Source organism: Podarcis muralis, chromosome 4 (genome assembly GCF_964188315.1).
Source record: "Podarcis muralis chromosome 4, rPodMur119.hap1.1, whole genome shotgun sequence".
Taxonomy (NCBI): Eukaryota; Metazoa; Chordata; class Lepidosauria; order Squamata; family Lacertidae; genus Podarcis; species Podarcis muralis.
Genome location: NC_135658.1, coordinates 16,214,095 through 16,241,895, shown reverse-complemented (window position 1 = coordinate 16,241,895; position 27,801 = coordinate 16,214,095). Strand labels below are relative to the sequence as shown.

The 27,801-nt window shown below is 43.4% G+C and overlaps 1 pseudogene; it reads right to left on the bottom strand.

Moving 5' to 3' along the window:
• Nucleotides 1-2,527: 2,527 nt before the first annotated feature.
• On the bottom strand, nt 2,528-27,801 carry LOC114595447 (NADH dehydrogenase [ubiquinone] 1 alpha subcomplex subunit 1 pseudogene; annotated as a pseudogene).

Here is a 27,801-nt window from a genome sequence, read left to right as displayed (position 1 = left end):
TGAATTGCTATGGGCAGGTGAAATCACACTGAAGGACCTGGTCTTAGTGGAAGTAAGACAAATGTCAGTAGCATATAGCACTACTAAGAGTGTCACTCCCAAGGATTTGTCAGTTTGCATTTCTTAGTGCAGAAAGTATTGATCTGATGTGCAGAGATCTTTCCTATTTAATTCAAGAGGGTTCTGGAAGCTTCTGGAAGCTTCTCTGTGTGAACGAAGCAAGTAGAAGGTTCATGTAAAGGTAAAGGTACCCCTGCCCGTACGGGCCAGTCTTGACAGACTCTGGGGTTGTGCGCCCATCTCACTCAAGAGGCCGGGGGCCAGCGCTGTCCGCAGACACTTCCGGGTCACGTGGCCAGCGTGACAAAGCTGCATCTGGCGAGCCAGCACAGCACACGGAACACTGTTTACCTTCCCGCTGGTAAGTGGTCCCTATTTATCTACTTGCACCCGGGGGTGCTTTTGAACTGCTAGGTTGGCAGGCACTGGGACCGAGCAGCGGGAGTGCACCCCGCCACGGGGATTCGAACCGCCGACCTTTCGATCGGCAAGCCCTAGGCGCTGAGGTTTTTACCCACAGCGCCACCCGCGTACCTAGAAGGTTCATGATGTTTGGGTTATTCCTTCAGAGAAGCTGGCTTAAACTGATTCTCTTATCTCTTTCTATCAAGGTCTTGCTGTCTATAAAAGTAGGGCCAGAAAGAGCCTGAGTTTCACTTTCATTTTCTATCTCTTTTCCTTCTGGTGTGGTGTTCTGTACATAGTATACTATAGTGTTAAGGTTTAGACTTATTATAAGTTATTGTAAGTTTAAGTTAAGTCTGCTGCAACTGAACTTCTTATGGACAGTGCCAATCCTGAATGTATTGGATTTGTGACCATGATGCTCACTTGCCTTCAGTAGCAATAAAGCTCTGCTGGATGAAATATTAATCGCCTACGGTCTATTTTTTTAGGGAATCCTGCAATGTGTTTAAGTTTTTTCTCTCCTAACTATACTTTGGAGTTCTGCTCTGGATCAATATTGAGTAGACTTTCAATGACAGGACTGAAGTAACCAAGTGTAAGGCAAGGCACCCCTAGAAGTATTCTGGTCCCAAGTTGTTTGTGGCTTCATATTCAAATAGCAAGTCTTCAAACACAAAAGCAGGAATGCTCAGATATGCAGAGGATGGTGACCAAGATGATCAAGGGTCTGGACACCGAGTCTTATGAGCAACGGTTGATGGAGTTGGGTACGTTTAGCCTGGAAAAGAGGAGACTGAGAGGAGATGTGATGGCCGTCTTCAATAATCTAAAAGGACTGTCATGTGAAGGATGGAACAAGCTTGTTTTCTCCTAATCTGGAGGCTAGGGCCCAAACCAATAAATTAAAGTTATAAGAAAGGAGATTCTGACTAAGCATCATTTGTACTTGATGACACTTGGGGTCCCTTCCAACTCTACAGTTCTGATACTATGATTATTATTATTAAAATAAAATCTATTTTGCTAATAATTGACCTGTAGCTTGCACTGCAGGGACGCGGGTGGTGCTGTGGGTTAAACCACAGAGCCCAGGACTTGCTGATCAGAAGGTCGGCAGTTCAAATCCCCGTGATGGGGTGAGCTCCCGTTGCTTGGTCCCTGCTCCTGCCAACCTAGCAGTACGAAAACACATCAAAGTGCAAGTAGATAAATTGGTAGCGCTCCGGTGGGAAGGTAAACAGCGTTTCCATGCGCTGCTCTGGTTCACCAGAAGCGGCTTTGTCATGCTGGCCACATGACCCAGAAGCTGTACGCCGGCTCCCTCGGCCAATAAAGCGAGATGAGCGCCGTAACCCCCGAGTCGGTCACGACTGGACCTAATGGTCAGGGGTCCTTTTACCTTTACCTTAGCTTGCACTGCAATACCCAAGAACAAGAACAGGGTTCTAGCTGATTCATTTTCAAAATAAAAATCCTTCCTTACCAAAGATTTTAAAAGTGGGTCTATCTAGCCCCTTTAAGACATTGGATACATTTTGTCTGCTCTTTCATATGGATTGATCGATCATGTGTTATATGCTGCCTGCTCTGCTGTTTTATTGATTTTATGGCTTACTGAATTGTTTTTACATTAATTGTTAACTGCTCTGAAAGTGTGGCGCTTTATTTGTTTGTTTGTTTAAAATATTACCATTTTGTCAGATCTGGTTTCTGGTTACAACTTATCGTGACTATATTGAATCTGATCTCCTTATTTCCTGCAAAGGCATATTACTGGACCATTCCAATAAATCTAACGAAATTTCAACTTGTTATAATTACCACTTTAAAAAGAAAAAGAAAGCTGAGGGAGAACTGGGGAGGGAAGCACCTCCAAGTTTAATTTTCAAAGTTCCGCAAGCATTTCTTCTTTATAATTAAAATTCTTTTCCATTCCTAAAACTCAGCAGGAGCTGGGTGACTTGCTGTGAAATAAATGAGTTTTGGATTGATTGGGTCTTCTTTCTTAGGGGTGAAGAGCACACCGGAGAACCTTTATAGGGTAAGAATCAGGGAACGCTCAGATCTTGGCTTTGGGGTCTGACTTGGTGTTGCTAAGTGAGATGACATCACACTTGGATCCAAGAGAGTTAACATCAGAACCTTCATTAAAGTTGCTCAGGAGTGAACAAGGAATCAAAGGTCCTTCTTAACACAATAGCCAGAAACAAGTTATTGGAAGACAGGTTGTTGGCTTGCCAGCTTCACAGAAGGGCTCCTGGCATTTCTGATTTAACCCTCTTATGGGCAGTGCTGGTTTGTTTGTTTATCAGCAGGGAGCACCTAGCACTTCCCAGGAATTAGAAGACACTAAGAAGAATATTTATTATTATTAAGAATTGATGCTTTTGAATTATGGTGCTGGAGGAGACTCTTGAGAGTCCCATGGGCTGCAAGAAGATCAAACCTATCCATTCTTAAAGAAATCAGCCCTGAGTGCTCACTGGAAGGACAGATCGTGAAGCTGAGGCTCCAGTACTTTGGCCACCTCATGAGAAGAGAAGACTCCCTGGAGAAGACACTGATGCTAGGAAAGATGGAGGGCACAAGGAGAAGGGGATGACAGAGGACAAGATGGTTGGACAGTGTTCGTGAAGCTACCAGCATGAGTTTGACCAAACTGTGGGAGGCAGTGGAAGACAGGAGTGCCTGGTGTGCTCTGATCCACGGGGTCACGAAGAGTCGGACACGACTAAACGATTAAACAACAACATTTTGAAAATGGATAACATGATTTGTGAGTTTTGGAGCTATTTTCAGACCACCATCTTGTTTCAAAATGGCATCTGGCATCCCAACATCAACAAAAACTACCACCCTCCACCTTGGGAAAGCTTGTCCTGAGTTTGGTGATGATATCTGAAGAGGTGTCTGAACGCATAAAGAACAAAACAGTCAAACCACCCCCAAAATATTTATTTATCACATATGCCACCTTTGCCCCCAATGAGCTCATTTAATCTCCACAAAAACCCTGTGAGGTATGTTAGGCTAAGAACCAATGACTTAACCCAGGGTCACCCAGTGAACTTCATGACCGAGTAAGTCAATCCAGACTATCTCCCAGAGAGAGAGAGAGAGAGAGAGGGCGGGATGGAGGGAGGGAGGGGGAGAGAGAGAGAGAGAGAGAGAGAGAGAGAGAGAGAGAGAGAGAGAACACAAGGCACATGGAAGCAACTGCTCCTTCTATTTTCTGTTCCCACTTCTTATTCGGCCTGTTCAAATCCAATTCAGCTGCCTACTATTTTCCATGACTTTCCCCCCTTCTCTTGTCTCTGTTAAAATTTGCATAGTGAGTGGTTTGCATTCTGGAGTGGTTTTCTTTATATCACTCTTCAAAGCATCATTTATATTATTGGAACTATATTTATCACCAGAAACCTTGTACCAACCATTGCTTGGAAATTCCAAGAAAACAACAACAACAACAACAACACAGTGTTTTGAAACCAGTGGTTGAAATCTGCGCAGTTTTGAAAAGTTGAGTTTGCCATCTTGAATCAAAATGGCATCAAATTGTACTGGTATGTGGACCAATCATGCAAAATTTAGTTACAGTATCATAAGATGTGCCCAAACATATAGCAAATGAACAGCTTTCCAAAATATATGGTAGATAATGATGATCAAAAGAAAGCTGGCCCCTAAATACAAATTTGTACCCATCATAGTTTTGCAGCTGTGTTAGGAATACTTACTTCTTTCTGTTTCTTCTCTCCTCTTCAGTATTATAGAGCTGTTCCACCTCTCCATGCCCATGAGAAATATTTTATGATACTGTAAACTAAATAATCTTGTGTCTTGGAGGCTAGTTTCCGCCACGGTTTTTATATCTCTTGCCTGCATGTTTCCGCCCTTTGTGTGTTATTTTGCTTCAAGATTTTATTGGACGCTAAGGGGTAAAGTATGAAAAGAAATCACTGATAAAGGGCTGTTAAAGAGTGCACACACCTTTAACAGACTGGCAAAAAAGAGAGAAAGGATTAAATTGTATTGCCTCTCACCCCCACTCCTCCCTCTGGCCCATTTAGAAGTTTAATAAGAAGAAATAAAATCTTCCCATTATTGTTATGGAAAAGTCACAGGCATTTTGGGCATAAGCCAGCGCTGGCTCCAGATCTTGGGAGTGCCCTTGAGCAAGACATCACCGATAAGCACCCCCCCCACACACACACCCATCTCAGTGAGCTTTTCATTGTCATCAGTGCCTCCATCATTTCTACCTCCAGCTTACTTGCCAGGCAGACACAAATGTTGAAGCAGGCAGTAGCAGCTTCTTCCCCACATTGCCCCTTCCCCAATTCTTTGCTTGCTTATCTCCTCTGATCCAGAATGGGAGGTAGCTGAACAAGCAGGTTGCAATGGTGAAGGGGGATTCTTGTCAGGTGCCCAGCCATGCCATCTATCAACACCAGCCCTGGTATGAGAACTAATCTTTGTGACATTAAAAATAAATAAATCTATCATTCAAAATCTTAAAATGCCTTGGGCCAGCTCTCCTTGTGGGATGAGCTTCTTTGTGTTCAAGAGTGCAAGTGGATTGAGAACCAGATAATGACAGCCATTTGTTGCCTCTCTTCTGTAACAGTGACAATTGATCAAGGAGGTGAGTTTGAGTGCTTCCAGTGCTAAACTTCCTGTGGTTCCATTTCCGACCTTCACCCGACTTCCTGTGTTTCCAGTTCCGACCTTCACCCAACTTCCTGTGCTTCCAGTTCCGACCTTCACCCAACTTCCTGTGGTTCCATTTCTGACCTTCACCCAACTTCCTGTGTTTCCAGTTCCGACCTTCACCCAACTTCCTGTGGTTCCATTTCTGACCTTCACCCAACTTCCTGTGTTTCCCGTTCCAACCTTCACCCAACTTCCTGTGTTTCCATTTCTGACCTTCACCCAACTTCCTGTGTTTCCAGTTCCGACCTTCACCCAACTTCCTGTGGTTCCATTTCTGACCTTCACCCAACTTCCTGTGTTTCCCGTTCCAACCTTCACCCAACTTCCTGTGTTTCCAGTTCCGACCTTCACCCAACTTCCTGTGTTTCCAGTTCCGACCTTCACCCAACTTCCTGTGCTTCCAGTTCCGACCTTCACCCAACTTCCTGTGCTTCCAGTTCCGACCTTCACCCAACTTCCTGTGCTTCCAGTTCCGACCTTCACCCAACTTCCTGTGTTTCTGTTTCTTGCCTTCATTTGCCTGTTTTCCCTCCCATTTTTCTTCTTGAAAAAATCAGAGACAGTGGCAGCAAAGGAGTTTAAGGGGGGAAATAACACTTAATGACTCTTATCATTTCTTTAAGGCTCAGTGCTTTTTCTAATACCACCCTTTTCCCCCATGTGTTATTTATTCTCCAAGAAAGGCCATTCCCCCTAAGTTATAGGCATGTGTTGTGACTTTTAAAAAAACCCTCTGTTCCAATAATGTTCCCACACCAGAGGATTTTGTACATGAAAATGAAGGATGCTGGTCTCTAAAGAGCAGAGACTGTAAAATAATTACATCCATTCTTATTAAAATGCCCAGTCATTAACTCAGAAAGTACATCTTATGGTGGGAGAAGAGGCTAATTTGTTAAATAAGATATTCACCCGACTATTCTTAATGCGATTTAATCTGGAGGCTAGTTGCAGGCTTTCCATTTTTAAAATGTAAGTGTCCAAATTGATAACAATGAATTATTCATAGCTAAGATCTTGGCTAAAATGAGAGGAAGGATACATCTCAATAATGATGAGAAAGAAAGAAAGCTTACAGAACACAGAGGACCGCAATGGGCAATTCACAGCAAAACATTATTTTCCTGTTGCCAAATATGTCTGATTCTAAGGGTGGTTAGAATTTTCATGAGATGCTATTTGCAGCTATAGTAGCTGTAATAGTTCCACCCATAGCCACAGTTGCACATGTGTTGGGAGAGGATGGCATAATAATAATAATAATAATAATAATAATAATAATAATAATAATAATATACAGCGGACATAAAGGCAGGAGGTGACGACCTGCTTGTGCATTTGGGTCCTGAAGCATTTCTGAGCTTGGTCAACAAACTCTTGTTTTAATAAAACAAAATTGGGTTAGTTAATAGTTTGTACGGTAAAAGGTAAAGGACTCCTGGACGGTTAAGTCCAGTCAAAGGCGACTATGGGGTTGCAGCGCTCATCTTGCTTTCAGGCCGAGGGAGCTGGTGTTTGTCCAGAGACAGCTTTCCGGGTCACATGGCCAGCATGACTAAACTGCTTCCAGCGCAACAGAACACTGTGACAGAAAACAGAGTGCACAGTGACACCGTTTACCTTCCTGCTATAGCAGTACCTATTCATCTACTTGCACTGGTGTGCTTTCGAACTGCTAGGTTGGCAGGAGCTGGGACAGAGCAATGGCTTTTCCGAGCAGCGCGGGGCTTGTGTCTGCCGACCGCCGACCACCTCAGCTGCCCTACAGGTGAAGGGGAGGCTGCAGAGAAGCTCCACGTGGTGCGCCCTGGGCTGCAGGGTGTACGCACCACGCTGGCACCAGAGGGGCTAGCTACGCCACTGGGGTGAGGGCCTTCTTGGTGGGTGCTCCGAGACTTTGAAACTCTCTCCCTAGAGAAGCTAAACTGGCTCCCTCCCTGCTATCATTTCCCTCCCCTCTTTTTAAATGCTTTTTTGAGTTTAAAAAGCAAACAGTCAACAAAAAAGTATAATTCACTTTGCCAAGAAGATAAATTACTTTCTTCATACATAACTTCTATAACGACTTCCAGTCACCCCATAATGGGTCCAAATTATATTCAATATAGCGCACTATTCTTCATCAGTCAGAACATATCACAATTGTCTTATTTTCCTAAAATCTTCTACTATTGCCTCCTTGCTGTCATTCAGCTGGCAGGCAAAGACTTTCTTGTTCCAACAGGCTCTTAGGGACGGATTGCCATGCAGTTTTCGTTGTGATTGTCTGTATGTTTTTAATAAATCACACACACACAATTTTCTATTAATGTATAATTGTTTTTTTAACACCCCCCATTTATTTATTTTTGCTGTTTTTATTTTTATCTGTAAGCCACCTTGGGTACCTATCAGGTAATAATAATAATAATAATAATAATAATAATAATAATAATAATAATAATAATAGTTTCTCGTGACTGCTTCATGCAGGACGAGAGACAGAAAGGTGGAGCTTGGGAATTCAATAGGAAACCACAAAGTTCATTTCCCCCTGACTATCTGTTAGTCTCAATCCTGCCCTCTGCTGACCAGAGGGATGTGAGGTTGATTGTACCCAGCACAAACATATCTCCATTCCTGGGAGAACCAAAGTTGATAGATTTTTCCATTTTTAAGTCCAGCAACATCTGTAGGGGCACAGATTTCCCATCCCAAGTCTACAAGTACCAGCAGTGGTTCTCTAGGATTTCAGACAGGGGTGGTCATTGACAGCTCGACTTGGAGGTGCCAGCATTCGAACCCAGGGCCTTTTACATGCAAAACAGGTGTTCAACCACCCAGCTGCCACCCTTCCCCTAGATATGCTGCAATTTCAGGCAACATGGAGATAGGAGCAGGAAGCCATGCTCGGGTGGTGTGTGCTTTTCCAAATGAACGAAACCAAACCTATCCCAGTCACAGGAGCTTTATAAACCAGATTTTCAAAAGGAGAGAACAAGAGCTTTAAAAATAACCTGTGATAGATACAGTGTGACAAATAGGAAACAGAACCAAGATGCTCACAATATGCTCACAAATACTATATTTGTATTCTGCATCTGGTGTGTCCCTTCTGCAGCCCACATGCGGAAGACTGAAAAAGTTTACAAGAAGGATTCCTAATCTTGCAAGTCAAAACACTTGTTGTTGTTTTAAAGACCATCATCAGGGCCAAGTACAAAGTTTATGCCAAAACTTTTAGCAGGAGTATAAAGTACATACATGTATAGAGGGGTTGGTGACTTAAATGGAGCCCAAGCTGTGGCGTAGTGGTTAAGCGTGGTGGACTTGTAATCTGGTGAACTGGGTTCGCTTCCCCGCTCCTCCACATGCAGCTGCTGGGTGACCTTGGGCTAGTCACACTTCTCTGAAGTCTCTCAGCCTCACTCACCTCACAGAGTGTTTGTTGTGGGGGAGGAAGGGAAAGGAGATTGTTAGCTGCTTTGAGATTCCTTCGGGTAGTGATAAAGCGGGATGTCAAATCCAAACTCCTCTTCTTATCAAGTCGAAGTGAGAGCATTGACTAGCATTTGCCCTCCCTCTGAATTGGCTTCACCGGCCAATGAAAATAATTGGCCCACTGTGACACGTTCTACACAGCTACAATAAACCTACCATTAATATTATGGACTGGTCATTTCTTCGTCAGAGGGCAAACAGGCAAATTTAGCAGGGGATCAAATACTTCCCCTCCCCCTCACTGTAAGGTTATCAATAGTTACTAGCCGTAATAGCTATGTTCTCCCTCCATGGTTGGAGGCAGTAACACTTCTGAATACAGTGGTACCTCGGGTTAAGAACTTAATTCGTTCCGGAGTTTCGTTCTTAACCTGAAACTGTTCTTAACCTGAGGTAGCACTTTAGCTAATGGGGCCTCCCGCTGCTGCTGCGCCGCTGGAGCACGATTTCTGTTCTCATCCTGAAGCAAAGTTCTTAACCCGAGGTAATATTTCTAGGTGAGCCGAGTCTGCAACCTGAAGCATCTGTAACCCGAGGTACCACTCTACTGGTTTCTGGAAACCACAGGAGGGGAGAGTTGCTCTTGTGCTTGGGCCTTGATTGCAGGTTTTACCACAGGCATCTGGTTGGCAACTGCGAGAACAGGGTGCTGGACTAGATGGGCCACTGGCCTGATCCAGTAGGCTTGTTTTTATTTTCTTAACCACTAAGCGACTGCTTTAGGGCATCATGAAAGGGCAGGAAATGGTTAGCTATTTAAATTATTATTATAGAACTTTTGTTGCCCGACAGAGGAAGAGGTGCTTGTGGCAGCTCTGGCAGTCACCGGTATAACTTGGCTGGACATGGTTGCTCCACATTCTCCTCAGACAGCAAAATATGCTGTGTTGGCCTTGAGCAAAGAAGAAGAAGAAGAGAAGAGTTTCGATTTGATATCCTGCTTTATCACTACCCGAAGGAGTCTCAAAGCGGCTAACATTCTCCTTTCCCTTCCTCCCCCACAACAAACACTCTGTGAGGTGAGTGAGGCTGAGAGACTAAGTGTGACTAGCCCAAGGTCACCCAGCAGCTGCATGTGGAGGAGCGGGGAAGCGAACCCGGTTCACCAGATTACGATACTACCGCTCTTAACCACTACACCACACTGGCTCTCAAAGCCATTCCTAAGCCCCTTTGTTTCTTCAAATACAGTGGTACCTCTGGTTGTGAACGGGATCCGTTTCGGAGCTCCGTTCACAACATGAAAGGAATGCAACCTGCGTTTGCGCGTGTACGGGTCGTGATTCGCCGCTTCTGCGCATGCATGTGACATCATTTTGCACGTCTGCACATGCGCGAGTGGTAAAACCCAGAAGTAACCCTTTCCAGTACTTCCGGGTCACCGCGGGACGCCACCTGAAAACGTGCAACCTGAAGCAAACATAACAAGAGGTATGACTGTACAGTGGGCCTCAGCTGTCAAACATAATCCTTTCTGGAAGACCGTTCGACTTCTGAAACGTTTGACAACCAAGGCTCAGTGGGCAGTCGGTAAATCCCATTGAGAAAACTGAGAAATGCACCTCAGAAGCCGTTTGACTTCTGAGGCACGTTTGAAAATGGAAGCAATTACTTCCGGGTTTTTGGTGTTCGAAAATCGAAACGTTTGGGTTCCAAGATGCTCAGAAATTGAGGTTCCACTAGAGTAACTAGAAATAGCTTTTTTTCAGCTGGAACTCAGTGGCCACCATTGCCATTATAAGAGAACAAGGGAGGCGCTCACGGTGAGTTCCAGAACCTCTTTTTCTAGAAAAATAGCACTGAGAAGAAATATAATGGAAACATCTGTGTCTCTCTCTCCACCCCTCATATTCCCTTTCCTTTTTGTTGCAAAAAGGAATATTTTATTTTGGAAGGGAGTGCCGGTAATATCGGGGAGGGGGATTGGGGGAGGGAAGTGCTGAACCGTAGAAAGGTAAAGTAAATAATTTACGATGTGGGTAATGATGATGAAGAATTTATTAATAATTTATGGTGATGCATGCAGATTAGCGAGGGGAAAATGAATCATGATGAGTCAATTTAGGACGGTGAATAATGAGCTCTCTAGGAATGCGCTCATTTGCCTGGGCAGCCAACGGTTGCAAAAAAAAATCCCGTCGAAGAGCACCAACGTCGTCATGAGGACCCAGAGCGGTGATGTGCAAACTGAAACCACCCTGCTTTGATGTGAGATTGGGTTAGAAAAGCCCAGGAAAGAAGGAAAGGAAAGGAAAAAGAGCTCCATTTTTAAGTTCCAGTCCAATTCTAAGATTAACGCACACCCAGTGGTGCGGTCGTGTGTGAGTAGGACGGGGCGAAAGTGGGGTGTCTGTGTGTGTGTGTCTATTTTCTTTTGTCTGTTCTGAATGAGCACTATAGCACCTTGAGAGAAAAATCCATTATTAGGGGAGCCAGCTTCATGCATACAACAGTACAGCTTGAATAGGGCCGGATTTAGGTTTGATGAGGTGGCACTGTGGTCTAAACCACAGAGCCTAGGGCTTGCCAATCGAAAGGTCAGCAGTTCGAATCCCCGCGACAGGGGGAAAGCACGTCAAAGTGCAAGTAGATAAATAGGTACTGCTCTGGCGGGAAGGTAAACGGCGTTTCCATGCACTGCTCTGGTTTGCCAGAAGCGGCTTAGTCATGCTGGCCACATGACCTGGAAGCTGTCTGCAGACAAACGCCGGCTCCCTCAGCCTATAGAGCGAGATGAGCACGCAACCCCAGAGTCATCTGCGACTGGACCTAACAGTCTGGGAGTACCTTTACCTTTAAACTACTGGAGGTAATGGGGCCCTTTATATGTCCAGCTGTCCTTTGTCAACAACAAGTTGTCACTGTTTTTTGTGTTGGATATATGCTATATGGTAATTTATGGACCTAATAGGTATCTAAAGCCATTTGCGCATGCAGAATGTAGGCACCCTATATATAGAAATGAGCAAACCAGTGATATTTTAGGGAGCAGGCCAGCAGGCCGTTACTTACATCATAGGAGGCTACACAACACAAAACACTGTTGCTGTATGTAGGTTTTATTCTATTCGTTTTTTATCTTATATTTTGGAAATGTATATCCAGTTTTTTCCCTTTAATTTTTTTGGGGGGCCTCCAAGAGAGTGGGGCTCTAAGCTATAGCTTGTTGAGCTTATACGCAAATCCGGCACTGGGCTTGAACACGAAACTAGTAAGAACCAGTTATGGAGGGTCTTAAAGGTAAAGGTAAAGGGACCCCTGACCGTTAGGTCCAGTTGTGGCCGACTCTGGGTTGCAGCACTCATCTCCCTTTACTGGCCGAGGGAGCCAGAGTACAACTTTTGGGTCATGACAAAGCCGCTTCTGGCGAACCAGAGCAGCGCACGGAAACACCGTTTACCTTCCCGCCAGAGTGGTACCTATTTATCTACTTGCACTTTGACGTGCTTTCAAACTGCTAGGTTGGCAGGAGCAGGGACCGAGCAACGGGAGCTCACCCCGTCGCGGGGATTCAAACCGCCGACCTTCTGATCGGCAAGTCCTAGGCTCTGTGGTTTAGACTGGGCTTGAACACAAAACTAGTACGAACCAGTTATGGAGGGTCTTAGTTGGAGTGAAAAGCAGCTCCAGGTACGATGCAAAGAGGCCAGAGGAAAGAAGTTGGGTTGGGTGACTGTTTTCATGGACTGTGGTTGGATGAAAAGATAGTGAGGTGATGGGGTGATAGTAGGTGGCACAAAGTGATTGGCTAGAGAATAAACAGCCAAGGTAACACCTCCCCCCCCCCCTATATACGGGTGTGCTAATAGAATATTGTCTCAGACTCTTTGGACTCTGACCTGTAATGCATTACTGAATAAAAGTCTGCCTAATTGGAAATCTGGGTTGCGCTTCCTTATTGAACCCCCCAAAGGGAATTTCACCCCCGCAACCTCCCTGCCATCACCACAACTTCAGACTCTTAAGCAGACATGGTTGGGAAGGAAAGTTGCTTTTTCCGATTTGGATTACAAAGTTGAAAGGGAGTGTTACATTTCCAAATACATGCATGTGTGTTTATATAACAACCTTCCAGAAATAAACTGGTTGGCAGTGCTAATTATCAAAAATTATCCCACAAAAGGTCGTATTTGCTGTCATGTTTATAACAGAAAGAAATTGTTCTAATTGTGTGAGTGCCTTTCATTATACTGGTGCAAAACAGGCATGAAGAAATGAAAATCCATTTGGTCATTCTCTAAAAGCACTAAGTGGTTCAAATCGTTTGCAGTTAATTGCCAGTATTTTTACACATTAAGATGTTTAGATGTGTGTCTGTGTTCTAAGTAGTCCTCAGGTAAGTTGTCAGCTAAACTACTTATGGAAAAAATGGAATATGTTTGAATATGAATAATGATGATTACTGGTGAGAAGTCCCATTTTGAAAAGGTGCATGGATGTTATTTTTCATGGTCACAAACATTTCCCATTATCATGGCAGGATAAACTGAAGCCATGAGTTCATGTTGAGAAAGAAAAAGTCTATGTTTGATATAATTGAATAGCACTCACCCTGGTTAGTTGTAACAAGAAAGATGCAGGATTACAAATTGTGGGGAAATGTCTGTGTCTGTTTTTGGTTGTGGGGCGAATCAAAAGCTTATACAGATCGGAATACCTGCCTCAGCCCAATGACTAGTGTTGCACTGAAATTGTGCCCTGCATTTTTTCCTCAGCCATGCCATCTGAAAAAAATTGCACCAAAAAATTATGAAAGGAAAGAGACAATTTTAGTGAAATTTTCGTGGGGGGGGGGTGTTGCACCAATCTTATTTTCCAAGTGGCTGAAAGGCATTCGTGAGTGACTCCTTTTACCCTCACAGAGCTATGATTCCCAGAGTTCTATGGGAAATAGGGGTTGATTGATAAACCACTCTGGGAATTATATTAATTATTAGGGGTTTCCCCATAACTATCAGTACCCTTAACAAACTACAACTCCCACAATCCTTTGGGGGGAGTCACAAATATTTGAAGTGGTATCATACTGCTTTAAATATGTGGTCTGAATGTGGCCTAAGGACTCAACTACATTAGTCAAAAAAAGTGTTTTAAATGAGTTATAACACTGTGACACCAGATGGCGCGGTAGAGTTCGGTCTTTCGACAATGTGATTTCCCATTATGAGGTTTATAGAGCATTTTCCTGAAATGGGTTTTTGATGTGTCTAGATCCAGCCTAAGTTGCATCATCAATGTAACATCCTAAATCCTTTAAATATGTTTGTGGAAAGAGCTGGAGGTATTGATTTGTGGTTTTTATTGTTTTTATTATGTGTTTTGTGTTTTTATCTTGTGTTTTTATCTTGTGAACTGCCCTGAAATCTACAGATGAAGGGTGGTATAAGAATTCAATGAATAATAATAATAATAATCCTATCTGTATTTATGCAGAAGAAAGTCCAACTGAGCTCAGTTGGACTTACTCCTAAGTAAGAAGGCGTAAATTGGCATCCTCAATCTAGCAGCCACCTCTATTTTGCAATTTAAGTAACCTTTTACAACATCCCTGCTTAAATCAGAATGGCTGATCCAAACTAATAGTTACTAGAAAGTGTAGAGGTGAAAGCAAACTGGAGAGGCTATTTTTCTTAAGTATTCTCCAGGGGCAGGCTGAAGTTCTCCCACAGCTGAGGAAGAATATGGAAAAGTTTTGTTTTGTTTTTTAATCCCAAAATTAGCAAGAAGGTTCTTTTCTGAATTGGCTCAGCCACCAGTGTTGTGTAGTGGTAAGTCCCTGGGTGGCCTTCCCCAACCGGGTGCTCCCAGATGTTGTTGAACTGCAACTCCCATCAACCTTGACCATTGAGCATGGTGTCTGTGGGGATGATGGGAGCTGTAGTCTAACAACTTCTATACAGCACTATATCTGCCTCTGGGCTTAAGTGTTAGACTTGAACACTCTAGCCACAATGTGGTTTTAAATAGTGCCCGCTCAATTGTTTAAAATGTCACTGAACAAAATGAACCCTTCTGTTGACAACAGATAGCTACAAAGCCTCTTGTTTTGTTTTTGCAGAAATTGTAGAACCTTTCCTCCCCCTCTTGGACCACTCATTGCTCACTGTCCTGCCACCTTCTCCCATGTTCTGCATTCCCCACACCAGAACATATATTTGAAAAAGCGAAATCTGCAAACGGTTCAAAACTAAAAGCCCTCAGCATCTGAGTTATCTCTCTGTTGCAAATTGTTTTCTGTCCCCATCTCTCCCCACCAAAAAAAAGAATGACAGTAAAAATGAATCCTCTGATTATTCATCAAATGTCACATCACCATTAAGGAATCATTTGGGATGCTTTTGTCCTGCACAAATGCTATAAGCAGCTTCTGAAGCTGATTGATAGTGTAAAATAAGGATAAAGCATCTAATCAATCTCTCAAGAGCAACTTATTACATAGCAACAGGGAGTAGCTGTATCAGAGAATGGTGCAACTGAAGGGCAGGTATAAATACAGTAATACCTTCTAGAATGCCCGCCCCATCGACGGTCCATTTTGGCGAATGTCCATGGCAAACCCGGAAGTACTGGAATGGGTTACTTCCGGGTTTGCCGCTCGTGCATGCGCAGAAGCACTAAATCACGCTTCGCACATGCGCAGAGCAACGCTTTGTTGAGCGTCCCTCTCGTCAAGTGTCCAGGGCTCCGGAACGGATCCCGGACTCAAAACAAGATACCACTGTATGAGAGAGGGCAGCTCATCCCATACAATGTAATTAAAATATAATCTACAGAAATCTACCATGGCCAAACTCCCAAACCAATTAGGCCATGGGTAGACAAACTAAGGCCCAGGGGCCGGATCTGGCCCAATCGCCTTCTAAATCCGGCCTGTGGACAGTCCGGGAATCAGCGTGTTTTTACATGAGGTAGAATGTCTCCTTTTATTTAAAATTCATCTCTGGGTTATTTGTGGGGTATAGGAATTTGTTCATTCCCCACTCCCCAAAAAAATATAGTCCAGCCCCCCACAAGGTCTGAGGGACAGCCCCCTGCTGAAAAAGTTTGCTGACCCCTGAATTAGACCATATATATGTATCTTCCACTGTATCCATTGATCAGTCTATTCCACTTTTAATGATCTACTTCTACTGTGGCTCTTCAGTTACTTAATATTTTACCAACCTACTTTCTGACTCACAACTCACATTAGCCCTGGTCTTCGCGCAGGATGGCTTTGTGGAGTCATCAGTTGTTGCTACGGGGAACCAGGCAGAGGGCCTTCTCGGTAGTGGCGCCCGCCCTGTGGAACGGCCTCCCATCAGATGTCAAAGAGATAAACAACTACCTGACATTTAGAAGACATCTGAAGGCAGCCCTGTTTAGGGAAGCTCTTAATGTGTGACATTTTAATGTATTTTTAATCTTTGTTGGAAGCTGCCCAGAGTGGCTGAGGAGACCCAGCCAGATGGGCGTGGTACAAATAATAAATTATTATTATTATTATTATTATTATTATTATTATTATTATTATTATTATTGAGTGCTAGGTCCTCAGCCATTGCCCAAGCATTCCAGGTTCTGTTGGTGTCCCCTAGCAGTCTGAAGACTGTGTGGTCCAGCTAGGAGTGAATTCTGTGTCAGTGGTTTTCCTCCCTCCCACCCTCCTAACAACTTCTCACAGAACCAGCAAGAATTTTCCAATTCTGCTTATATTGCCCACCCCTGAATCTGCTTTAAATTCCGTGGACACCCTTAGCTGCACAGCTCTCGGCTCCGGAGATAATTCTGTCTAGACCTGCACTTTTTCTGCCTCGAAGACCTTATGTGGCTTTATGAAGAAAATGCATTGCAAACAATTTCAGCTATCTGAAAAGAAAATCTATTGTCGGGAAATACAGGTGGCTGCTCCAAACGTATCATAAAACCAGGAATCATCCAAAGCTTGTCTGAAACATGTTTGGGGACCATGGGGGTAGCTTAACTAGATCAGAGGGAGAGAGAGAGAAATTATTTCTTCTGCAAGAAAAGGAAAGTAAAGGGGGAGGAGAGAAAGAACAAGCATATCACTTTTGCAAGTTTTCAAGGTAGAACTGTTAAATACAAGCAGGGTCAAACTAGCCTACGGGCTTTAGGGATAAATGAACTCCCAATGTCTCAATTTGGAATCGGCTCATTTATGAGTAGGGATGGAATTTACTGGGGGAGGATCTCGATGTTGTACTGATCTGCACAGACCCCCCCCTCTAATTCCCATCTTATTTCATTGATACCATGGAGATGCAAGCTATTTTTAAAAAATTGCTCCACTAAAAATAGGAACAATTCCTGCATGCTACATGCATTATTGTAAACATTTTTAAACCGCCTGCCCACGCACGTACAGTCCAGGTTTCCTAAAATAACAGCGCATACATGTGCATAACTATATAAAAATACTTCTCTATTAAATCTAATACAGTTATGCAGCAGAGTACAGTCGTACCTTGGAAGCCGAACGGAATTCGTTCCGGAAGTCCATTCAACTTCCAAAATGTTCGAAAACCAAAGCAAGGCTTCTGATTGGCTGTAGGACGCTCCTGCAGCCAATCGGAAGCCCAGTCAGATGTTCGGCTTCCAAAAAAAAGTTCACAAACCAGAACACTCATTTCTGGGTTTGCGGTGTTCGGGAGCCAAAACATTCAAGAAATAAACTGTTCGAAAACCAAGGTACGACTGTACTATAGGAGTCTATAGAGTATTATGGGCATGCTTCTGTCTCCAGCTTCCAGCATTCACCTTCCAACTCACAAGCACACACACCCCCCCCCCAAAAAAATCTGACAATTGCTTTCCCACCCACCAGTCAAGCGAGGCTGGGAATGGGAAGGCCCACCTATTTTCTCACTCTCTTTATATGCGGATGTCAGGCGTTGGCTGAATGACCAAGGTCACTACCCTGAGAAAGGGACTAGTTTGACCTGTTCATCAGAGTCTCCCTTATGTAGTACATTCTAGCCTCGCAGATACAGGATCACAGCAACTGGAAGGGTCCTAAGACAACATCCAGACTGACCCTCCCCAAAATCCTCATAACACTATATACCCTTTGATTCTAATATAATAATAATAATAATATATTATTTATACCCAGCCCATCTGGCTGGGCTTCCCCAGCCACTCTGGGCGGCTTCCAACCAAATATTAAAATACAGTAATACAGTGGTACCTCGGGTTACATACGCTTCAGGTTACATAAGCTTCAGGTTACAGACTCCGCTAACCCAGAAATAATACTTCGGGTTAAGAACTTTGCTTCAGGATGAGAACAGAAATTGCGAGGCGGCAGCGGGACCAGAGGACCACTGTACATCAGACATTAAAAGCTTCCCTAAACAGGGCTGCCTTCAGATGTCTTCTAAAAGTTTGGTGGTAGTTGTTCTCTTTGACATCTGGTGGGAGGGGGTTCCACAGGGTGGGCGCCACTACCGAGAAGGCCCTCTGCCTGGTTCCCTGTAACTTGGCTTCTTGCAGTGAGGGAACCGCCAGAAGGCCCTCGGCGTTGGACCTCAGTGTCCGGGTAGAATGGTTTATAGTAAAACCTCTGCATGGTGTACAGCAGGGGTGTCCAACAGGTCGATCATGGTTGATAGCCGGACCCCCTTTGCCCACCCCCCAAAAAAGCTCAACAACTTAGATGGGTAGATCACTGCCAGTTTTTTTATAGTGGGAGGAGATCGCAGTGTCTTGGAAGTTGGACGTGCCTGGTGTACAGAAATTCTGCAATGATCGATAAAATATTTTTAACCAAAATTGCATCGCAAAATTCAAAGAAGTCCACAATCTGATCAGTCCAGAAACTGGGAATTAGGCCAATTTGCTTTCAAATGCAGACTGAACGGAATTCTCCTCCGCCCCGTGGTCACACTCAAGCTGATTTTGCTTTCAGATCTGAGCTTCCCGAAGCGATTAATGGAACAAGGCTTTGCCTCCTTTCATATCATCTGCAAAGTCATTTGGTGAGATGAACGGCATGTTCCACAATGATGACATGCTCCTCGTAAGATTGCACCATATCAGAAATGGAGATGCAGTGTTGCATCATTGAATTCTCCCTCCCTTTCCCTTGCCTGTGGAAAGCTAGCCCTACAGAACAACAGTTTCTAGAATCGCTTTACAAATGGTGTGCAAGTTTGCAATGTGAATTGAGGTGTGTGTGTGTGTGTGTTTTTGACACGAAGGCATTCAATCATGCATTTTCCAGCTTGAATTCCTGATATAGTAGAAATCCCACGAAGGCTGTGAAGCATCGATAACCATCTCCTCCATGAATCGCTCTCATCCTTCTTTAAAACCATCTAGCTTGCTCGCCATCATGACCTGCTGTGGGAGAGAGCTCCAGGGCTATTTTAAATCTGTCCTGAATTCAGCTTATGGGAATCTTTAGGAATATAGGAGAGGATATATTGTTTTGATATTATCCCTCCTCAGTCATGCTAGTGAGCAAATAGCAGGCCACATTCCCTTTGCAACTTATTGGAAGCAAGTTGATGATTCATTGTTGTTGTTTAGTTGTTTAGTCGTGTCTGATGCTTCGTGACCCCATGGACCAGAGCACGCCAGGCACCCCTGTCTTCCATTGCCTCCCGCAGTTTGGTCAAACTCATGTTTGTAGCTTCGAGAACGCTGTTCAACCATCTCGTCCTCTGTCGTCCCCTTCTCCTTGTGCCCTCCATCTTTCCCAACATTTTCCAGGGAGTCTTCTCTTCTCATGAGGTGGCCAAAGTATTGGAGCCTCAGCTTCAGGATCTGTCCTTCCAGTGAGCACACAGGGCTGATTTCCTTCAGAATGGAGAGGTTTGATCTTCTTGCAGTCTCTCAAGAGTCTCCCCCAGCACCATAATTCAAAAGCATCAATTCTTCGAGAGCCAGTGTGGTGTAGTGGTTAAGAGCGGTGGACTCGTAATCTGAGGAACTGGGTTCGCTTCTCCGCTCCTCCACATACAGCTTCTGGGTGACCTTGGGCCAGTCACACTTCTCTGAAGTCTCTCAGCCCCACTCACCTCACAGAGTGTTTGTTGTGGGGGAGGAAGGGAAAGGAGAATGTTAGCCGCTTTGAGACTCCTTTGGGTAGTGATAAAGCGGGATATCAAATCCAAACTCCTCCTCCTCCTCCTCCTCCTCCTCCTCTTCTTCTTCTTCTTCTTCTTCTTCTGCGATCAGCCTTCTTTATAGTCCAGCTCTCACTTCCATATATCACTACTGGGGAAACCATGGCTTTAACTATATGGACCTTTGTTGGCAAGGTGATGTCTCTGCTTTTTAAGATGCTGTCTAGGTTTGCCATCGCCTTTCTCCCAAGGAGCAGGGGTCTTTTAATTTCGTGACTGCTGTCACCATCTGCAGTGATCATTGAGCCCAAGAAAGTAAAATCTCTCACTGCCTCCATTTCTTCCCCTTCTATTTGCCAGGAGGTGATGGGCCCAGTGACCATGATCTTCGTTTTTTTGATGTTGAGCTTCAGACCATATTTTGCTCTCTCCTCTTTCACCCTCATTAAAAAGTTCTTTAATTCCTCCTCACTTTCTGCCATCAAGGTTGTGTCATCTGCATATCTGAGGTTGTTGATATTTCTTCCAGCGGTCTCAATTCCGGCTTGGGATTCATCCAGCCCAAACTTTCGCATGATGAATTCTGCATATAAGTTAAATAAGCAGGGAGATAATTCATTAGAATCCTTTAATTAAGCAACCCAGTCTGGCTTGTATATTGCACTTAAAACACACTTAAACCGTTTTATTTACAGCTGTATAGCTGAGTCCTCAGTATAAGGTAGCTTTCGATGACCCCACAGAGAAATAGCATTGGTAAAACTTACCCTCCTGGTATGGGGTTTTTTTGGTTTGGTTTTGCAAGTGGGATTTGCATTTTAGAAGTGCCGCCTATACACAGCCTTTCTTTCCTAAACAAGCTGTGCAATTGCAAGTATCTGCCTCCTGGTATTTATTATTAATAGGAAGCTAATGAGGTGGATAATTAAGCAGTCACTAATCGCCAGACCAGAGCCTGAAGGAAACTGGGTTCAAATAAAATGTCCCCCAAAGGATTAAAACAAAAACAAACCCATAATGAGTTGTTCATTGTTGTGATCTGTTGTTCTGGGCCTCGGCAGATCTTATTTTTTATTTACCATAAAATACAATTGGGAGACCTGTGGTGGAGGAAGGGGTGAGGAAGGCCAACTTGATTAAGCCAAAATGTACATACAAAGCAAAACTGATTTGTCTTCATTTGGATGTCCTGCCCTTTAAATGTTTGTGTGCTACAGTTATCCAGTGCTGCAATACAAGAGAGAGATTCCTCGTGCTTCCAGGTTTCCCTTGACACAGCAACAAACATGGTGCCACCCAGGGCCTTCCATTCCGATGAAAGGTACCTCCCTGGTTGCCTTCCAGCAGCTCTGTTAAATAGTGATTTCATGCTGGCTGGGGCTGATGGGAATTGGAGTCCAACAATATCTGGAGGACAACAGGTTTCCCCAGCCCTGTTTTTCAGGAAGAATTGGGGACAAGATGTTTAGATTCTGCCATACTTCCAGGGATGTCATTAGGACCAGAACAAGTTTTGACCTTGGCGTTAGGCAATTTTAAAAAAATGACCTTTCTTATGAGGGATTAAAAAAATGTTAAAGATTGGTTTGCTGCATTCCAAATCAACCTGGGATTTGGTTGGTACAGTGGTACCTCGGGTTAAGAACTTAATTCATTCTGGAGGTCCGTTCTTAACCTGAAACTGTTCTTAACCTGAGGTACCACTTTAGCTAATGGGGCCTCCCGCTGCCGCCGCTCTGTGGCCGTGCGATTTCTGTTCTCATCCTGAAGCAAAGTTCTTAACCCGAGGCACTATTTCTGGGTTAGTGGAGTCTGTAACCTGAAGCGTCTGTAACATGAAGCATCTGTAACCCGAGGTACCACTGTACTGCTGGTAACTCAAAGTGGGGAAGGCATGTAGGGTTAATATTCCAGTTCAGTACCCTTTGGGAAATGGTTTTTGGGGAAAGTTCCACATTCCTGGAATAAAAACTGCTGCAGGGTTTGGATCATCTCATGTTCCAGAACTGATATATTCTTCTTTTCAAAGGTTTTTGGTATTAGCTATTCTATATGTTTGCTTACTGTATATGCCAATGGGAATCCCCCTAATCCAGCAGTTCTCAAAGGTTGTGGCGCAGAAGAGTGTGACAGATGTGGCAGGAAGTTTCAAGGACAATCCAAGAAACATTTAAGCATTTCAGTGTAGTATAGTATAGCATAGTATCAAAATAATTTGGGGAGGGTATACAAGCAGAAACAGTATCCATGCCTCTCTTCCAGAACATTGGCTATTCTTCTACCGTTCTCCACGGCGTATTGTTTTGTGTTTTTTTAACTTTTTTTTATTAAAGATTTCTTGGTTTACCAAAATATGTGCAATGTCTCTTTTTTCAAGTTTCATTTTCTACAGATCAGTTTCATTTGTTGAGACATTAGTGTTACATTAGGAAGAATAGGGGGGAAGAGGTGGAGGGGGGAATGGTGAGTGGGGGTGGGGTCAGGTGGCGATGTTTCTATTTGCCCTTTAAATCCATATCAACGAAAAGGAAAGAACTCACTCTGAAACTCACTTACAGGTGGTACTTAACACCAAGGAAACTAGCGCTAATACGCCCAGGAACCCTACCAAAACGCTGGAGAGGGTGCACCTCCACAGGCACATACCTCCACATGTGGTGGGAGTGTCCCAAAATCCAACTATTCTGGACAACATCCATTCGAGAAATATGCAAAATAACTAAACAATTATTAGAAAGTAACCCCAGAACTGGCCCTACTAAGCATCTTCCAAGATAATAATGCCCACTCCATGGCGTATTGTTGTGAGCAGGGATTTTCAGCTCTGACAGATTCGAAAGATCAGAAAAGGGAAAGGCTTATTTGTGTTGATGAGGAGATGAGAGTTTGTTTGTCTTGATTCAGACCTAATTTAAATGTGAGAGCTCACAGTTCTCATTGAGTTTGTATACATCCTTAAGTTGCATATGTAAGAGGCTCATTTATGATTATATTCTGGGAATGATTCAGGTCCTTATGCAGCTGCATTGTTTTATACTTTCTGGATGCCACGATCCTATCATAAAACACTTATCTTCTATGTTATAAATCAAGCACTGCTGGGAGTCATTTCTTTTTGTTTTCCAATGTCTTTCTTAGCAATACAAAATTTGGTGTGGCGTGATAATTCTGAATGTTTGGCCTGGAGAAAACCGTTTGAGAACTACTGCCCTAGTCACTTAGACCACAGAGCGGCCTCCAAGACCACATAACACCGGTCTTGAAAGACCTACATTGGGCTCGTAGTACATTTCCAAGCACAATTCAAAGTGTTGGTGCTGACCTTTAAAGCCCTAAACAGCCTCGGCCCAGTAGACCCAGTAGCATCTTCACCCCCATCATTCAACACTGAGGTCCAGTTCTGAAGGCCTTCTGGTGGTTCCCTCACTGTGAGAAGTGAAGTTACAGAGAACCAGGCAGAGGGCCTTCTCGGTAGTGGCACCCGCCCTGTGTAACGCCCTCCCACCAGATGTCAAAGAAATAAACAACTATCTGGCATTTAGAAGACATCTGAAGGCAGCCCTGTTTAGGGAAGTTTTTAATGAATGATGTTTTAATGTATTTTTAATATTTTGTTGGAAGCCACCCAGAGTGGCTGGGGAAACCCAGCCAGAGGGGTGGGGTATAAATAATAAATTATTATTATTATTAACTGAAAATAATAAACTGAAACTGAAAATAGCAAACAGAGGTGATATTATAATGGCAGACTAAATACCTTGCAGTTTTGCTGCCCTTTTAACCATAGCCCATCCTCCAAATCAGTCACCTGAAAGAAGGCCCACTCAGTCTCCCTAACCAAAGGTAGGGTGCAGATCAGCTATATTCTCTCTAGGGATAATCAGCTACAGGACATTTTCTCCCTGCTCTGTTGGATGACTCTGATAAGAAGCATCAGAATAAAAGAGTCGCTAAGCCCTTGGGCACTTCTCGTTCTGCTTAGACAAACTTGCTCTGATACATTCAAGGATGTAATGGGGGGGGATACAATTTGCTCCCCAAAGTCTTCTTTAAAGTTACATTTGCTCCTTTCAGCATCATGGAAAAGAGCAACAGAAGGAATAGATGTTTCTCTTTCCTAGTATAAAATGTTAAGGAGCAGTGCTTTTTTTCTTTAAAAAGTGTTTAGGGGTACTCTCATTTTGACTCAAAAAAAAATCACCATTCTATAGTTCAAATCCGGAAAAATAAATACATTAAATGGACAAAAGTACAAAGATTCAAACTGTTAAGAAGCATCAGGACTTGGTAAGTACAGGGTAAATACTTGGGATGTCTGAGAATACAACTGGAAATGGAAATAGGGGTGGAAATTCCTGCAATTCTCATTTTCATCCAAACCCAGGAGCGGAAATCGCGCAAGCAAATTTAATGTAAAGAATAGCTTTACTTTCATCCACTGAAATGCATTATTCTTTGTATTGTATCTTTGTAAACTGTTTAGGGACCATTGTAGTTAAGCGATATATAAACTGTTTAAACAAAACAAACACAAATTTGTTTAATTCTTTTCGTATCAAGTTCATGCAAAATTTTAAAGAATCAGCACAAAACAGAGAGGGAGCTCAATGCACACAACACAGAAATGAAGTAGATTAAGGCTATTCTGCTCATCCTTAAGGGCTGAAGTCAGGAGTAAGTATCCCTGGGCACCTGCTGATGCCCACGTCCCAATTGGGGGCCCACCGCTGACCCCTGGAGCCAACAACAACAACAACAACAACAACAACAACAACAACAACAATAATTGTCCCCCGCCCATCTGGCTGGGTTTCCCCAGCCACTCTAGGCAGCTTCCAACAAAGATTAAAAATACATTAAAATGTCACACATTAAAAACTTCCCTGAACAGGGCTGCCTTCAGATGTCTTCTAAATGTCAGGTACTTGCTTATCTCTTTGACATCTGATGGGCGGGCGTTCCTAGCCCTCTGCTCCCCCTCCTTGCTGTTGCTGTCTGTTCAGCTACCTTTTCCAGTATGAACCCTTTCCCACAAACCCTTAGGTTTCCTTGTGGGGCACAATTGTGGGTGGAAGTTTTGTTTTATAAAACAGATAAGGGTACATCTTTTATTGTCATGGTATCCACACTTCGGAATGTACCCCACCCCCACCCCCGGAAATTAGGATGGCACCAACATATAATGAATTGAAAAAGATATTTAAATACACTTTCCCAAAAAAGCCGGAAGCTTTCTTGCTAGGCTTGATGGGAGAGGAAATAGAAAAAGCAGATGAAAGATTATTTATGTATGCTACGACGGCTGCCAGAACTTTGTTAGCCCAAAAATGGAAAGTACCAGAATTACCAACAACAGAGGAGTGGCAGACAAAGATGGTTGATTATGCGGAACTGGCAAAACTGACCTGTAGAATCTGAAATCAGGTGGAAGCAAAATTCCAAAAAGATTGGAGTAAATTTATGAAGTACATAAATAATAACTGTAGAAATTTGAGGACTCTGGCAGGACTGAAATAAATCTTACGATGTAGATAGGATTGGATACAATAAGAAACTGTGGGAAAGTAACTGACATAAGAAAACCTGTTTAAGGGAGGGAAGGAAGTCAATGCTCAGAGTGTGGGGAAAGAATGTGGGTAAATGATTGTTGAATTTTACTGTATTTTGTTTGTTTGTATTAAATGAAACACCAATAAAAAACATTTTATAAAAAGGATGACACCAACAGTTTCTTCTTTTAGCTGGCTCCTTGAGATTTTTGTTATTATTATTCAGCTAGTCTTTTTCAGGATAACATCAGGACTGCTGGGAGAAACCTCTGCACACCTGAACCAGCAAGTGTGCCATGCAACAGTATTTGACATCTGCCATGCAATATTTGTTGGTATTTGTTATACATTTGTTACTATTTGACAGGTGAAGTGCAGTTCCATTTATTGCAAATGACCATCGGAAACCAATCACATTCCCCATGGAATAATTATGGGGGCATGGGAAATGTTGATATACCGAGCTCTTCAGGAAAAAAACCCACACAATCTGCTCTTTGGAACTGTGGGATTGGATATTGTCAAACTTTTGAAGTAAAAGTGGAAGGATCAGCTTTTTTAAAAAAATATCTCTTCTGTTTTTCATCACCTGTTGAAAGGGCTGAACAATGCATGAATGCAAACAACAACAACCAGGACTTACTAAATGGAATTGTTGTTGTTGTTTAGTTGTTTAGTCGTGTCCGACTCTTTGTGACCCCATGGACCAGAGCACGTCAGGCACTCCTGTCTTCCACTGCCTCCCGCAGTTTGGTCAAACTCATGCTGGTAGCTTTGAGAACACTATCCAACCATCTCGTCCTCTATCGTCCCCTTCTCCTAGTGCCCTTAATCTTTCCCAACATCAGGGTCTTTTCCAGGGAGTCTTCTCTTCTCATGAGGTAGCCAAAGTATTGGAGCCTCAGCTTCAGGATCTGACCTTCCAGTGAGCACTCAGGGCTGATTTCCTTCAGAATGGAGAGGTTTGATCTTCTTGCAGTCCATGGGACTCTCAAGAGTCTCCTCCAGCACCATAATTCAAAAGCATCAATTCTTCGGCGATCAGCCTTCTTTATGGTCCAGCTCTCACTTCCACACATCACTAAATGGAATAGCAGGTGTCAAAGCAAATGTCGAACACAGTTGCATGGCAGGTATGAAATACTGTTTACATGCTAAGCTCACAAAGCACATCATTTCAACCATATGGAGTCCAGAGCATGGAGGAACAGTTTTTCAGGGCAACCAAGCCACTGCCTTTTGCAAAAACTGCCTGGACTGATATGCTTTAGGCCTCTTTTATTCAAAGACTAATGCACAGTGCGGTTCTGGACGTGTAACAACATTGAAGATGGCATCTTTCAGTTCCAATATGCAACGGAGATTCCATCTGCCTCTTTCTTATGTTTTCCTTCATGCGCAAGGCTGCAGGTCCCACGACGCCAAACATCCATCAATCAGGTTTTATTTAGGAAACACTTTCCATGCAAGACACAGCACAAGGAAATCGAAATGTAGGGAGGGAAACATCTCTGGCAGATGAAGTAGTCAAACGAACATTTAGCAACATGAGAAAACAATGAAACACTCGGCTGAGAGGAGAGGTATTTAATTTTTATTTTGAGAAGACACACACAGAGAGAGAATATTCTCGTGTAGGAGGAACATGAGTTGTCTCTGCCAAACTCCTCTGTTAAAAATTCATTCCTTTCCACATGTGTTTTTGTGCTAATCCCCGAAACTAGATGGGAACTAATGACATAAGAACATAAGAAGAGCCTGCTAGATCTGGCCAAAGGCCCAGCTTGTACAACTTTATTTCTTTCTTTATCTCAATCTGTATTTTATTTCTTTATTGCAATTTTATTGGTACAGTATTAGAAGCTTATTGTCCTCTCTCCTTGTGAGATTATGATCAATATGCTCCACACTTTTTCAAATACATGTTTATTAAGTTGCTTTCATTGCACTGTGGTAATAATAATAATAATAATAATATTAATAATAATAATAATAATTTATTATTTATACCCTGCCCATCTGTTTCCCCAGCCACTCTGGGCGGCTTCCAATCAAGTGTTCAAAACAATACAACATTAAATATTAAAAACTTCCCTAAACACGGCTGCCTTCAGATGTCTTTTTAAGATAAGATAGCTGCTTATTTCCTTCACATCTGGTGGGAGGGCGTTCCACAGGGCGGGTGCCACTACCGAGAAGGCCCTCTGCCTGGTTCCCTGTAACCTCACTTCTCGCAATGAGGGAACCGCCAGAAGGCCCTCAGGGCTGGATCTCAGTGTCCGGGCTGAACAATGGGGGTGGAGACGCTTAATGTTAATGTTCTCCAAACCCTTGGAGTCATAGTACTGATTTACTCCAGACACACGCTTGTCTCTCTCCAACAGGTACCACTGATAGGTGCTCTGATCAGTTCTCTTCTCCTTGCCCCCGTTGGTGTATCTGTGGATGTAGGAGGTGCTCACGCCAGGGATGACCAAGCACATGTACATGAGGCCCAAGCTAGGCAACATCTCATACCACAT